Consider the following 15,443-nt stretch of genomic DNA (forward strand, 5'->3'; position numbering starts at 1 on the left):
TTTTCTAAACTCTAATGAGCCTTTATATTTAACATGCGAAGTACTGTTTTTCCAATAAAACAGGGAAAAGCACTCTCCACCACTAAAGAACATGGGTGCCTTTAAGGAAATCACCATTATTTCTATATTTTATGTTTTCTTGATCTCTGTATTTGGGTTATGAATATAGTCAATATCAGTATCAAATTATGAAAGGCTGTACATTTGAATAATAAATGATTAGTTAACTTATTGATTGATTTTAATCAATGCGAGTCCAGGATTACCTTTATATCAATTGTTACACCTTTCAACAGTAATGTTGATAACTCTGCATTTTGGCAATAATACTGTGCCCCTATATTATTCACCAAAGAGAAAGAGTGAAGCCAATATCTGACACATCTATGATTTATAAATGCCAGTGAAAGAAGCTAATTTGGGTAAAGAACAAAAAATTTACCTCCATAGAACTTAAAGATTAAGAGCACAGCTTCAGAACCAGAAAAATTTATGTTCCATTTCTGGCTGTGCCATTTAGAAGCTGTAAGACCTTGAGCAAGATGTTTAATTCCCTAAGCCTCCTGTCACATCTGGGAAATGGGGACAATGTGGACATCTAGTAAAATCTACCTCACATGGCTGTTGTATGGTTAAATTAAGTGATATGAAAAAAGGAATTTTTATGTGCCCATAAGTTATTTCAGTAACTGGTTGAACCATTACTATCAGTTCAACCAGTATTGGTTACCACCCATTACCACCAGTAGTAGCTGCAGTAGTAACCATGTTAGTAATAATAGCAGTGTAACAGCACTATAAATAGAGGGTTTCTTTTATAATCTGGGAAATAAACTTAATAACATTTCTATAACTTAAAATTGTATTTATATTAGAAAAATAAAAAAGAAATCCTCTTAAATGTTTTCTTCTTTCTACAGTCATAATATTCAGTATCACTCATGGTCTTGGCTACTTTAATCTTCTGTCTTCTTTCTCTTACTTCTGTCCTTCTGTTGCATGTAACATTCACTTTATTTCCCATTCATTTTATGATGATGTTTGCTCAAAGAATGCTCAAATTTGTTCAAAAGAATTTTTGAAATTGATTCCAGTCTTACACTTATTTAGTAAACCCAATAGCTTTTTTCTACATCGTGTCTTGCCAAGACTCACCAGAACAATGAAGTCATAACTACACACAGCCAGATTATTTTTTTAAGTAGGTGCACCATAAATAAAGAGAGACTGAAATTTGAAATATGCAAATTTTTCATTGAACTAGGAGAATTCTAGTTTCTTCTCCACTGATCCCAACAGGCCAATGTGCCAAATCTGTTTTTGAGAATAGCATTTCTGCAAGGCTAATCATAGAGGTGGACCTCAACAAATGCTTTCTGAGTAGAACTGGAATGATAAATGTTTCTAGTAAATGATTCTACAGAGGGTAAATTAATCATGAGTTGAAATACCATGAGTTTTTTTTTTTTTTTTGCATTCATTAACTCTATTTCTTAGAATAAGGCAATAATTAAAGAGAAAAATGAGACCCATCCACCATTTTGTCTTCTAGGGTTTCTAGGTCAAATTTTTCTTGGAACTATTATTTTAATCTTTATATAAACATATATAAGTTCATAAGGTATGATTATTAGACTTAAACAATTTTAAGTTTTTCATTTCAATTAACTTTAAAATAAGTGAGGCACAACACTCATTTTAAAACTTAAGGAAATAAAGTGCTTTTGACTGTATATTTGGATGGATTACTACCTTTTTACCAACATATTTTTAAAAGTAAATGCTGAAATTAGATAAAAGACCTTAAAATAAGTGTATTAAAATACATATGAATTATATTATATATATGCATTATACTATATAATTTCATACATGATATAAATGTAATTATATATACACAAAGAACCACATAGTGTGGATCCTTGACCCCTTCCTGGGGGTGAAACACAGATCTGTATTTGTCCCATGCCTTTGCTACATTGAATGTGAACAAAGAAAATATGCTTGTCCAGATTACACATGAAACAAACCTTAAAAAGATAATCAATACCATATATGACAGAAAGCAATCAATATAAGAACAAAAGATAAGTGATAATTTTGTACATTAGTTAAAAACATTAAATGTCCAACTTTAAATGGGGCTCTGTAGCTAGGGAGAAAAAGATGTATGGATTTTAGTTAACCATAAGTTTGATATGCACCGATGGTGATATCCAGCTGCTAAAATAGCATATTACTACCTTAGTTTTAATTAATAGACCTTGTAAGAAGGACACTGAAAATAATAGTCCCATTAAAATCTCTAATTATTAGATTACATCTAGCATGTTACAATTAGTCCTCTATATGAAGAACACAGTGTGTCAAAAAAATATATGGCCAAGTTGGAAAGAAATTAAAATTTACGTCTTATAAGGAATAAATAACTGGTGTGGATATTGTTCAACAAATATTTTTTGACACCCTATGGAAAGCACAAATATACTCCTACTATTAAGTATAAGATAAACAGAGAAAGTAAACAATAAACTGATCTTTTATCCCTTTGTTAATGGACTTTCAAGTCAAGAGTAAGAGACAAAACTTAAATAATTAGAAAAATGAACATTTGACAACAAGTGATGATAAGAAAGGAAAGGAAAGCTACAATGAAAAATAAATAAACTGATCTGTTGTAATTAGGAGGGAGCATATTGTCAGGGAAGGCTCTCTGCAGAAGCGACATTTAAATCAAATAAATAAAGGTGGTGGGGGGCGGGCTTCATTCCAAGCAATGATAATAGCATATGTGAAGCCTCATAATCAAGGCCCCTCAGGTGGAAAAGAGCTTAGTAAAATTGAGCAATGGGAGGACAGGGTTATTAGAGCATAGAAATGAATAAGGAAGTATGGTGTGAGAAAAAGTGGAGCCAGATTTTTGTAGCCCTTTGTAATCACATTAAGGCTTCTATTCTAAGTGTCAGGAGAAGCTATGGAAGAATTTTAGCACAGAATAAGAAAAGGAGACTTGCTTTTTGCAAAGATCCCTCTGGGTTTGTGTGGATAATGTAACGGAAGCATCTAGAACAGAGGCTAGTGTAGTGGAGGAGGCAAGAGATGCAGGTCATTTGGATTCATGTGGAGAAGGGGGAGACTGAATAAAAAAGAGAGATTTGAAGACTTCTGGGAAGTAATATGAAGCGAATGTGATAATGTATTGAATGTGATTGTGGGAAAGGAAATATGGTAGCGAGCAAGACCTCCATTTACCGGTGTGAGTGACTAGGTGAATTACTGAGAAAGCAGTGGAGGACCTTTAAGGCCAAAGTTCAAATGCCTTGTTTTGGCACAAAAAAGTTTGAGAAGCAGTATCATTTAAAAAAAACAAAACTGTAAAGACAGTTTTCATATTATTTGTGTGAATATTTGGTGAATTGCCAGACAAACAAGAGAGCAGAATCATTTTGTGTTCTTTAAAAGAACAGATCCACAGCCACAATGTCAAATTTACTGGAGGGTCAATTTCAACTCACTCCATGAAAGAACTATTTTCAAGAACTAAACTATCTAAAAAAAAATGAGGACTGCGTTAGAAAGGATAAATTTCCTTTCCAAACAGTTACATTGACAGAGACCAAAGTCTACAGGAGATATTTGTTAAAAGATTTCTGCACTTCCTGGAAGACTGGACTTGAGTCTCTTTCAATACCATTTTGTTCAATTCCAGATATCAAGTTTTAAAACCTTGAAAAGAGAAACAAAGAAGATTCTCATTTAGCTCACAGCAGGTTTTTGATAAACCATTTAATTATTGATTGCTACTGGGCATGTACCTGGCATCTTTCTACCCAAAAAGTTATTGATTTCATCAAACAACTGTTGGGTCTTTACAGAAATGTGCACACTTTCCCTCTTGGGTAAGTGACGGTTAGACACCACGCCAGAAGTGGGCTACCAAGGTCAGAAGCTAAGCGTTCCCTTCCATTATGACCCTAAATTCTCTTTGTGCAAATGTCACTAATTTATTATGGCTTGCTTTCTTGCTGTGCTTAAACTTAGCCTCAAGCATCCTTGTACACCGAGCACTCCCAGACAATCAATATCCACTGATTGGCATTGTCATTTGAGATGATATTCAACCTAGTTGTCTTGAGTGCTCAGCCTCATGACTCACAGCTTTTAAGAGCGTCTACCCTCACGGACTCCACAGGGGCGAAAAACTATGCGGATTTCTTTTAGATCCAGAGCATCTCACTATGAATTAATACCACTTGCCAGCCAGAACAATCTTATCTTTTTTTTTTCTTTCTCCCCATTGGTAGTGCTTCATTTTTTTCACTGGAAAAGCTTTGTAAATTGAAGACGATTCTACCATGTGGTCTATATAAAGATAGGCAAGTCAAAAGATCACGATGTCTTTAAGTCTGTCATAATATCTTGGTGTGTGATCCTGATTCGAGAGTGGAAGCAAGGGTCGGCCACAAAGCTGGACATCTCATGATGAACACTGCACCTTATCAGAGCCAGAGATTTGAGGCAAAATATCCCAGCCCTCACGGTGGAGGGAAAGGTGTATTTTTCTTTTACATAGACTTTAGTCTACAGTGATAATGATGTGCATTGTGATTGTTGTTCAGGGGCAGAACCTATCACATTAGCGTTCAATTTTCATACATCTAGAGCTTTTTAATAAGACAGTCTGTTAAGAATAGGGCATGGACTGATTAATAAGTTGGTTCAAGTAGACTTTCATTTTGGTCTCAGGAACAAGTGCTCTGTCTAGTTGATAAATTTCTACACTAAACACAAATGTTGTTATTTGTCATATACTAACTGTTTTAATGGGCCATTTTTCATGATCTTTAACGACTATCAATTGATCTGTAGAACTTAGATGTCACACTGCAATCCAGCTATGTTCAAAGAATCCACATTTAAGTGAACTACAGTACAAAAAAAGCAAAAAAAAAACACATTAATTTGCTCTACAGATGGAAATATATTAAGCACATTAATGAAGACGTAAACAACAAGCAGTGACTCAGAGCTGTTATTTTTCTCCAAGCAGAAATATAGGAATCAGCCCAGACAGTTATATCTCAGATACTCAGGTTTTAATAAAGGTAAGTCTAAGAATTCTATTTTGACTTTCAGACTATTACATCTTGAACGATCAGAAATAATCAGGTATGTTTTAAATCAGCCAGGAGATAAGTTGGGCAATTTCATACTTGTAAAGCATAAACTCCAGAGGTAGCTTAATTTTCACATTCATCATTTGTGGTAATTTTTCCAGTTCCTCCTTGCCTAAAAGCACTACATCAAACTCAGATTTCCCTTCAGCAGACTGGCAGGACTAGTCCACTTAATACAAATAAAACCCCAAATGCTTAGAAATGAAATGAGTTGCTTTTTAAGGAGGTTCAGGGCAAACACTTGTGTCCTAAGAGTCAAAGCGATGTGCCTGCTTCTTTATCTGATTGTCTCCAGTAGCAACATTAGCTAGCACACTGATGTTTTATGCATTTCATACATTATGCTCCATGTGATTATAAAACCCAGACTGTAGAGCTGAATTAAGTTTGCTGAGAATGGAATGGGGCAGGAGAAAGAAGCATGTGCTATTGAGAAGAATGATCCCCTCCCTTTATCTGCTAGAAGATCTGTGGAAGCCTTTCTTGTGGAAAGTGCTCAAAGTCAGATCAAATGTGATAATAAAGGTTCACTATTTGAACAAGTCTGCCCTAGAAAAGTGCTTTAGAAATCTGAGGGGGGAAAGAAAGGCAGTCTGTGCCAGAAACTGATTAAATTTCAGTCATCTATCCAAAGAAGTCCCTAGTTGCTTGTAAAATGCTCCATATAATTACAGTAACTACGGGTTTTAAAGGAATTTACACATTAGCCTTTATCATGGGACTTTCTTTGTGGGTGCATTTCTACTTAAAAATCAATATCTCTAAAATAAACTTTAATAAGATTTATTAATTTTATCTATGTGGACCTTTTGAAAGTCAATATCAAATATCTTTCTCCAGATTCTTCTTGGCATTTGAAGAAGCTTAGATATATAATCGAATGTCATGCCCTCTGTATGTTAAATGATCATTGTTCTATGACTTTGTTCTTGTATACAACTTAGCCAGATTTTAAACTTTGAAAGAGTTGTGAATTCATACAAAGACTGTTTAAAATGTATAGGTCATCCTGATCTCAATAGTGTGGACAGAGCTCAGTAGCTGTTTCTTGAGCTATTATTTTGCTCAGTGCTAGATTTGAATAACCTGAGGTAGGGGTTTGACAGCCCCAGCTGCCCCTACACCATGTTGGCTAAAATCACTTTTTTTTAAAAAACCATTTACAGACTCTACAAAAAACAGAAAGACTTTTAGAAAGTAGTATCACAGAGAAGGACAAGCATACTATCTTTCATCAAAAGTTAAAAAAAAAAAAAATTTACAAGATACCAGAATTTCAAACCTTTCTTTCTCAGAACAGACTTAGCACCGTTTCTGCAGAGTAAGCTTCAAAGGGGAAGACTTCCTACCAGCTACACATTCAATGACTGCATGTTTGGTGGCTATCATCTTAATCCAAAGAAGAGTAAATTACATTTTTCACTGGAAGGAAGACTTCTAAGAATGTCAAATTTAAGTTCTTCATTGATGCCAGAAGAATTCTATCAGTAAAACATAAAAGAAGTATGAAATTTTGTTACCTCCTGAAAATGAAACCTGAAGCTAATCTTAAATTTCAGACATTTGTAAATCCAAAAGTCAAGCCAACTTCCCATCCTTAAAAACATTTAAAAAAGTAAAAATTAAGCCTGAGTACTAGATTGGTAGCTTATGGAAAACAACTAAGTTTCCTTTTTCCCTGTCTGTACCCCACACTCACAATGTCTAGTTTCTTCAACTACATAGTTTCTATATAATAAGTGTTTGCATCATATCCTGGAAAACTTATTGTAAAATGAGTTCATAATTTTGAAACTGCACTGATCAGGCATAACTTAAAAAGATAATTTAGTAGTTAGCCAAGGTAAACATTACATCTTTCAACTTCATCCAAGTGGAAAGAACAATATTGCAATACCTTAACCTGGCTAACTACCCAAAGATAAGGATCGCGTCAATTCCAATATTTATCGCCACCCAGTTTAACGATAATCTAACTCTAGCACCCCTTCTTTCCCTCCCACACACAGAAAAATGCTATTTGACATTGCATTGACTCAAAACATCAAAGGGCACAGATGTACTTAATTATCATTTTATAGTCTTCCCTTTACCCAGACTATTTAAATAAGGTTTTAATTTTCTTTGTTATTTGCTACTAAAGGATATTTTATATGACCTATAGAGTAATTATCAATCTATATTAGGATTGGGTCTTGTTGCTTATAGTGTAAAACCCAATGAATAATAGCTCAAATCAGCTAATATATTTTTTCATGCTAGAGAAGTTTGGAGGTATTTTGCCCATGAGTAGAATAGTGGCTCCATAGTTTTGAGTCATACCTGCTTCTGCCATCTTTCTACTCTGCCACCCTGCATATGGGCTTCCTTTCTTTAAGGTTCCCTCTTGTTTGCAAGGTAACACAAATTCTCTAGCCATTAGCCTCTTTTTCCAAATACCAGAGAAGGCAGGGGAAGGGGCCCAGCAGAATCATCTTATTGCATTCTTCTCAGAATACCAGCACTGCCACATACCCAGAGATTCATATTTACATTTCATTACCCACCCCTACTTTGAGAAGAGGCTGAGAGATAGTTTTATAGACAGACACATTGCTGTTTCCTACAATATCAGGATTCTGTCACTTAGAAAGAGAAAGTGACTATATATTCATGGGCAGTTAATAGTCTCTGCCACATAATCTTGCTCCTTAAATATGTTTCTAAGGTGGCTTTTTTGGGAGGCCTATGGCCTCAAATCTATTGCAAAATATTTCTCCAAAAGCTAAGCAGAGATTCTGTTAACTAAGATTTCTTAGCTTCATTTTCTTGAGCAGCATCAAATTTTAGAAGTTAGAGACCTAAATACAAACTGCAAGTTTAAAATAATTTGACTTAATAAAACTGTCCAAAACACCAACTTTTTTTTTCAGGTGGCAATTTATTTTTCACTTCTGAAACTTTGAGATGATAAGCATCTATGGTTTAAGCAACTACTATTTTCAAAGTTTAAGAGAATCAGAGAAAAATTGTGGGTTTCACACTATAAAATATTCCTACTCTGTTTTGCCTGAAACGTAGTCACCAGCACATTATTATATTGCTCTGGAAATCGCTATCTTTACAGATTGATTGTCATCTGACAGACCTGTTTGGTGTTGGTTTCCTTCTTTTGCTTTTCACGTTTCTGATGATTCATTTTTGAGTCAAGGTGAAATAGAAAGAAAATTGTCATTCTGATGAAATTGCTCTTAAATAAATGGCAATATTTTTGGTCATTCAAGAAGCTTTTTAGTTTCTAGCTGGTATTTGCCATCACAAGATGAAAGACTACTAAAATATGAATTTCACTGATCGTGTTTAGCATCTCATCATTCTGATGAAGATGACCAAAAAATATCTGAAATACGCTAATGTTTTACAGAAAAAATAAGGTCAGAAGATAATCTCAGATACTGACCTGATCAGGATTAATTCAAGCAGATTTCTACAACTGTCACATGCCACTGAATGACACACATGTGAGACATCTGTAGGTTATAGCCGAATAAAGAAAATAGAAGTCACACATTTTTATGTTAACACATATGTATAACTCCTTGGAATATATTCTATTGCTGGGGAGCATATAGAGAATGCAAGTCTTAATTTTTCTAACTTCAGTCCAAAAAAATCTAAGATTTCTTACTTGATCAAAATTCAAGAATGATGCAGGGCTTAGTTATTTGGAAAGTATGGATGTCCATAGGTCAGAAACTGTTATTTTAAACTAAGATATCCTTAAAATTTAGTGAAATTAATGAATCTTTCCCGTTAGAGCATGCCATTATCACTGAAGTAAAAGCTGTTAACACACGGCATACCTGATCATCATCACTACTGGCTGCCAACAGATGCATCAGTCAACAACAAATGCTTTCTAATCGTGTCCTGAAAAGAACTGTTTCACGCCTTTGGAGCTGACATCTGCACCATGTAAAAGTGCAAAAAAAGTATCTAAGGTCTGTGCTTAATGTTACCTGCTGTGTGCATTTGAGAAAACATGTCAGAGTTGCTCAGAAGATGTTCTTGAGGAACTCAAGAGTACATATTAATAATTGTTCTGGCTGTCTTTTTAAAGGTTAACAATGTAGATTAATTTGGTTGATAAGTACATGTATGACTGAATCATGTATTTCAGTGAGTGCTGGCACCATATCTTAAACTTCTTTGCAGGTCCCATAATGCCTGAAACAGTGCTAGGTAAACTGTATGTTCTTAATAAATATTTGATGATAATGAGTATTTTACTTTACATCTACATCAAACCAAAACATATGTTGAAAAAAGAGGCAATTTTGGACAGTTAGATCTCTTTATTCCCTATGCTCACACCTCATTTAATATCTCCAAAAAAAATCAAGTAGTATGAAACTGCCCTAAATAGTAAGCAATATGCAAGAATGCTAAAGATAATAGGTTACTTAGAAAGAGATTTCACATCTGAATGTAAAATGATGGTTTTGAAATTAATTCATGTCGCTGTGGCTCTGAAACAATGATTAGGTACATTTTGACCCATTGTGAGTCTATTCCTTTTTCTTTGTTTTAGGACCATGGTATCCAGGCAGTGGAAATATAGACAATAATATATCAAGTCACAGGCACGATAGAGCAATGAATGTGCTCATCTTTTTCACAATTATTGCCTCTATGCTATATTTATTTTCCCCAAATAATTATTAACTTTATATAAATAATATACTTTATTCCCTTGCTGGTGGAAAATGATGTTTGACATTAAGGAAAGGTCAGGTATCATGAATAGGAAACCACAATGAGCATTGCCTTTAAGGATTATTGAATTAAGAGGTACATATATTTGACAAAGTATAGAAATCAAATAGCTGCCATGTTAGCAGTGCCCTTTTACATGCAATAGATTTATTGACATTTACTAAATATAAAAAAAAAAGTTGAAACTGTGAGTGCTTAGTATGCATTATGATAAAAAACCTAATATCACTTCCCTGAAGATTATATGACAGCATTTTAACCAGGGTAAATTCACCAATTGATTGCACATCAGATTGGAATATAAATTAAACAGGGTATTTAATTTGAGAAAATGCACACACACACACACACACAAAATCACTTAAGTCACTTATGTCAGTTAAGTTGTATCTGATGAACTAAGTACAAGTTAAATCCATATTTTATCCATATACAAACTTTCCATGTCATGCTGATATTTTGATGAGACAAAGGATTCTGCAACTCATGAGGGTGCTTACTGTTACAGATGTCATGGTAGTAGCCTTCCAGCTGAAATGAAAAGAAAAAACTGCCCAACTCCACACCTTTCACTTAAGTGCAAAATCACAATGTAAATTATTCTCAGAACTATCACAGGAGAAGCCAAAATAAATAGATGCATTCAAGGTTCTAGAATATTTACTCTCACAACTTCATTGTCATTTTCCTGGTAGACAATACAGTTTCTGCTCTTAATTCTGAATCACCCATTTAATTATCAGTATATATGATCAGTAAAAGAAATATTTTTTGCAGAGATTGGAAAAAAAAACATGAATCTTAATAGAGTTTTCATAGTCTTTCACATGCCAGTCAAATTGGATAAGTACTTTGTGGGGCCACATTAGTTTATATTTTTCAGATTTAGTGATATCCACACTCCAAAAAGTTTCAAAACTGTTAAATTCAAAACTTCTCATCAAAATAAAATTTAATCCCAGATAAATGTTTTTGTTTCCTATTACCTGAACAATTACATGAACTTTGAAATTTATGCAAGCTTGAAATGTACCCCAAATTTTGGACTCCTCTGAGGAAATATGTATTTAAATGTATAATGATAATACTTTATGTGAAATTGAACCAAGTACCCATAACTTAAGTGCTTTTTGCCTTATTTTCTCTAGTAAAACATCAAAGCAAGAAAGTTGATTTAAAAAAAAAAAGAAAGGAATTTTATAAGAAATTGTCAAACACTGAGTTCAGGAGGTCTTTTCTTTCATTTTTAAAACTATAGGTTAGTCTCTAGCTTTATTTTGTTTTTTTTTCCCTCAGAGAAAAATGAATCATCATGAGACGCTAATATTTCACAATAATATGAGCTTAGAGTTCATATACTAGAAAGAGCAGTAGACTGATAATTAAGAAACTGGTTTCTGAGATTTCATTCTGAAATGAAATCTACCACCATCCAGTTGTATAGTTTTGAGCTTATCATGAAATGTCTCTAGAACTTGTTGACATTGTTCATGACATTGTAAAAGAACGGTAGTGGAATAAATTATTTTAAGGAATTTACATGTTAGGGCTTTGCTTCACATCTACCAGCTACAGAGAAGACTCAAAAAGTAATAAACGTAATGCATAGTTTTTACTACCAACTGGGGCTCCTATCCTGAATCTGCTTTCCCACTCAGAGAAAGTAGGCTCAAAAAATGAAGAACCAGGGAGCCCTTTTTTCCGTTTCATTCTTAGAGCCTAAACCAGCATCAAGCCATAAGAGCAAGCTCTTTAGCTGCCTCTTCCCTGGGCACCTCCCTCACCTTTTTAGCCTTCCAGAGCCAAAGGTTCCCTATGTCATCCCCCTCAGTTACCCCCCAAAAATGTCATTTCTGATTCCAATGGAAAGCGATGGACAGAATATTGTTCTGCGATAGTCTAGCCCCTTGGAACATTTTAACTCTGAAACCTATCAGGAATCTTTCCTGTCTTCTTTGTGACCCCAAGCTTCATTTGAATAATATAAGTTTGAATAGGAGTTTCGCAATATTCAAATGGCATCTTTAAGCATTTCAAAATCAGAACAGAATGATTAGATACATAACTCTACAATCAGCCTGTGTCCTTGTCTCAGCTTTGCCATTTACTGAGTTAAGTCACTAAGCCTCACTTTCCCCATTTGTGTATTGCAGATCCCATGAGGACTTCCCTCAGGTCAAAGCATATCTGGTCTTTGACCCTATGCGGGGCCTTGACTCCATAATCCATAATCTTCAACACTACATGCTTCCTACTCTGCCCAATGTGGCATACTTCCACCCAGTTTACATAAAAACCATTATCTCTTTGACTTATTTGACACTTTCTAGAGCAAAGCATAAGGGCCATATGAAATGGGACAGTTTTTCTTTAAGTCAATGAAAACATAATTTAGTTCTAGCATTTATTTGGTACCACATAAATATTAGTTAATTGCCTGCCTTTAGAGCACCTGACAATGTGTCTTGCCCAAAGTAACAATTTAATATATGGATGGCCAGTGAATAAGGTCTCTATTTCCTCACAAATCACATGCAGAGTGTGGCTATTTGTTTAACCACAATTTGCAAGAATCACCGTGGTGAGAGATAGGTTTGTGGTGGTAGGGTCAGGAATGCAAGCCAGTAGGCCTGGAAAAGTTAAGTTTCCAGTACTCATTCATCCACAATTCCTTCATTCATGCAATAAATACTTACAGTGATTTTATTATGAGACAGTGAACAATACTTTGATCTTACAGATGTTCTAGTTAGGGGAGACATTTAACAAACAAGGAAACAAAAAAGTCAATTAATATTGGATAGTAAGTGCTTAGAAGAGGGTTTTTCAAAGGGTAATGTGATAGAGAATGGTGATCAGGAAGAGCTCCCTAAGGAGGTTACTTCGGGCTGAGATCTCAGCCACAATGAGGAGCAGACACAGGAAGCTCTCAGGAAAGAACATCCCATTCAGAGGAACGGCAACAGAAAGACCACTGGGGAAAACAGAGAGAAGATCCCCATGGCTAGAGCTCAGGGACCAAAGGAGGGCACGTGTTACCAGGTGAGGCCAGACAATCCTTGAGCAGGACCTGTGCACAGAGGAGTGAGTGAGAGGCAGAGAACAGAGGAGTAGTGTGGCTAACAAAGTGGCCAAAGCCATGTTTGAGCACATCTGGTTTCAAACCTCCGCTCTCTCCCTTCCTAATTGTGAGTGAGACCTTAGGCACATTACTAAACCTCTGAACTTCAATTCCAGTCAGAAGAATATGTCAGTGTAACTACTCCTCACAAGCCCTGTGAGTGTTGATAAAATAGTATCAAGAGCTTGACTCATCCCCTTGCATGCAATAAGCACTCTGCAATCACAGTGATCTATCGTGATGCTTATTGTGAGGGTGTTGTCACGGTGATGGTGATGGTAGCAGTGGTCTTATTTATTTCTTTTTCTAAGGAGTCTTTTACTGAAATAAGGTAAAATTTGTATAGTAATGTAACAACTACAGAGTTATTTCACTATGCCAATTCACACATTAAAATATTAAAAATAAAGTCCTCATATTAGCTTCTGGTCACTAGAAGAATGCCCAATACATTATGAGTAACATCTATCCAATTTTGTCTGATCGTAAGTATGTTTCAATCCCAGCCTCGAGACCCAGCTTTCATGATAGGATTGAAGGCACAGCAGACTTGGGACCTTTTCCAATACTCAAACAGTGTGTGATTAATAACACAGGCTCGGGAGCCCACCAGCCTAGGTTTTGATCTGGCTCCACCCCTTGTCATCTGAGCCTATGTAAGTGGCTCATCCTCCCTGTGTGTTGGCTTGCTCATCTCATCTAGAAAAATAACACCTAGCATCAGTTAGACAGCACATACAATCAATTCTGAGCATCAATTAGACAGCACATATAAAGTGTGTATGATAGTTATTACAATGAAATAAATTCTCAAAAATGTTAACTATTAGTATTAGGACCCAGAAGCCAGTCTTTCTAACATACTAGTTTCATACCTTCTAAATACATTTCTAATTTAGGATAAAAGATTAGAAAATGATATCTACATTGCAACCTCTCCAAATATATTCAGATATTGCCATTTTAGTGGCTTAAAAAAATGCCAACTTTACAGTCATGATTTTCTGGCCAATCTATTGATAAGTTAACATGAATGTATTTTTCCCCACAGGCTTTAATAAAACATACAAACAACAACAACCAAAAGTAGTTTGTTAACATTTAAATAGGACCATCAATGGATAGTAGGATTTCAGGTGACTTTTATAGTATTCTTTTTTTTTTTAATACGGCCTATTAACACATTTATTTTCCCAGAATTGGCACTTGTAAAAAATGGTTGCTCACCTCTGCCTGAAGTCATTATCACACATTGATTATCGGTCAGCACCTTAGAGGGATCACTTCTCAGTCAGAGACAGTAAGAAACCACACAGGATGGATGTATGGAAGACCATGGAAGTTGAGGGCAGCAGGAGGTGTTCTAGGAAAAGAGAAGGACATTAAATAATTTCCCCGAGGTCACACACATGGAAGAACCAAAGCCTTATGAATGTATGATAACAGTAAAGCAAAGGTATTTATTTTAATATGCATACGACTCTGTTTAAAAAAGGTTTGGAAATCATTTCACCTGATCTTCACTAGAAAAACCTGTTGAATATCATTGTTCCAATTTGCAGATGAAATTGTGAAGCTCAGAGTGGGTAAATAATTTAAAATCACATAGCCAGGACTGGATCTTGAACCATAATTTCTGACTCTCAGTCCAGTGTCTCCCCAGTACTGTTTTCATACATTAACTGATTACACACGTGAAATAAATAACAAAATAAAGTCTACATAAGCCAAGCCCTCACCCTCCAAACCAAAAACTGTGATTCTTGTTCACAAAAACACACAATTTAGTGTGAGAAATAAAATGCACAAAACACCTTAAGATCCCTTCCATTGTACAAATGAGGAAACACAGAATTAAATATAATTATGTGTACAATTCCAACTGCCTCTCATATACACCCCCATCACCATTTTCCCTAATATTGGTTCTCCAATGTCAATTTTGGAAGGAGGAATATAATACATGAATTTCTTTTACCATCTGTCTCAGTTTTCACTGATTTTGTGTATTCTTCCTTCCTTCCGCATTTATCAACCTGACTCCTGTACCAAGCAATGTGGCTATAGTGTTAAAATGAAACCACCTATCCCTCAACAAGTTTACCAAATCTTACAATGTTTACTAGAAAACTTTCAGTTTGGTAAATATTGAAATTAGAGTCTAGATTCTCCAATTTTTTAACACTTCCTTCTCTTCAGCAAGTCCCTGTTTTAAGTGCAGTGCTGCTTTAAGTGTGGCTGTTTGTGAGACAAGAGAGATTATTATCCTAGTCCCATTGTGATGACCTTCATTTTATCATCCCTTTCATTCCTGATTATCATTCATTGGGCTTGTCAGAGTTGCTCCTCTTCTATGCCAGTTTGCGTTTTCAGAACTGTTTCACATCCCT

The 15,443-nt window shown here is 35.1% G+C and overlaps 1 protein-coding gene across 1 annotated transcript in view; it reads left to right on the forward strand.

Annotated features, from left to right (window-relative positions):
* ADGRL2 (adhesion G protein-coupled receptor L2) overlaps positions 1 to 15,443 on the forward strand; it is a 591,965-nt gene that overhangs the window by 11,436 nt on the left and 565,086 nt on the right. The window lies entirely within an intron of this gene.

This window comes from Manis pentadactyla, chromosome 4 (genome assembly GCF_030020395.1).
Source record: "Manis pentadactyla isolate mManPen7 chromosome 4, mManPen7.hap1, whole genome shotgun sequence".
Taxonomy (NCBI): Eukaryota; Metazoa; Chordata; class Mammalia; order Pholidota; family Manidae; genus Manis; species Manis pentadactyla.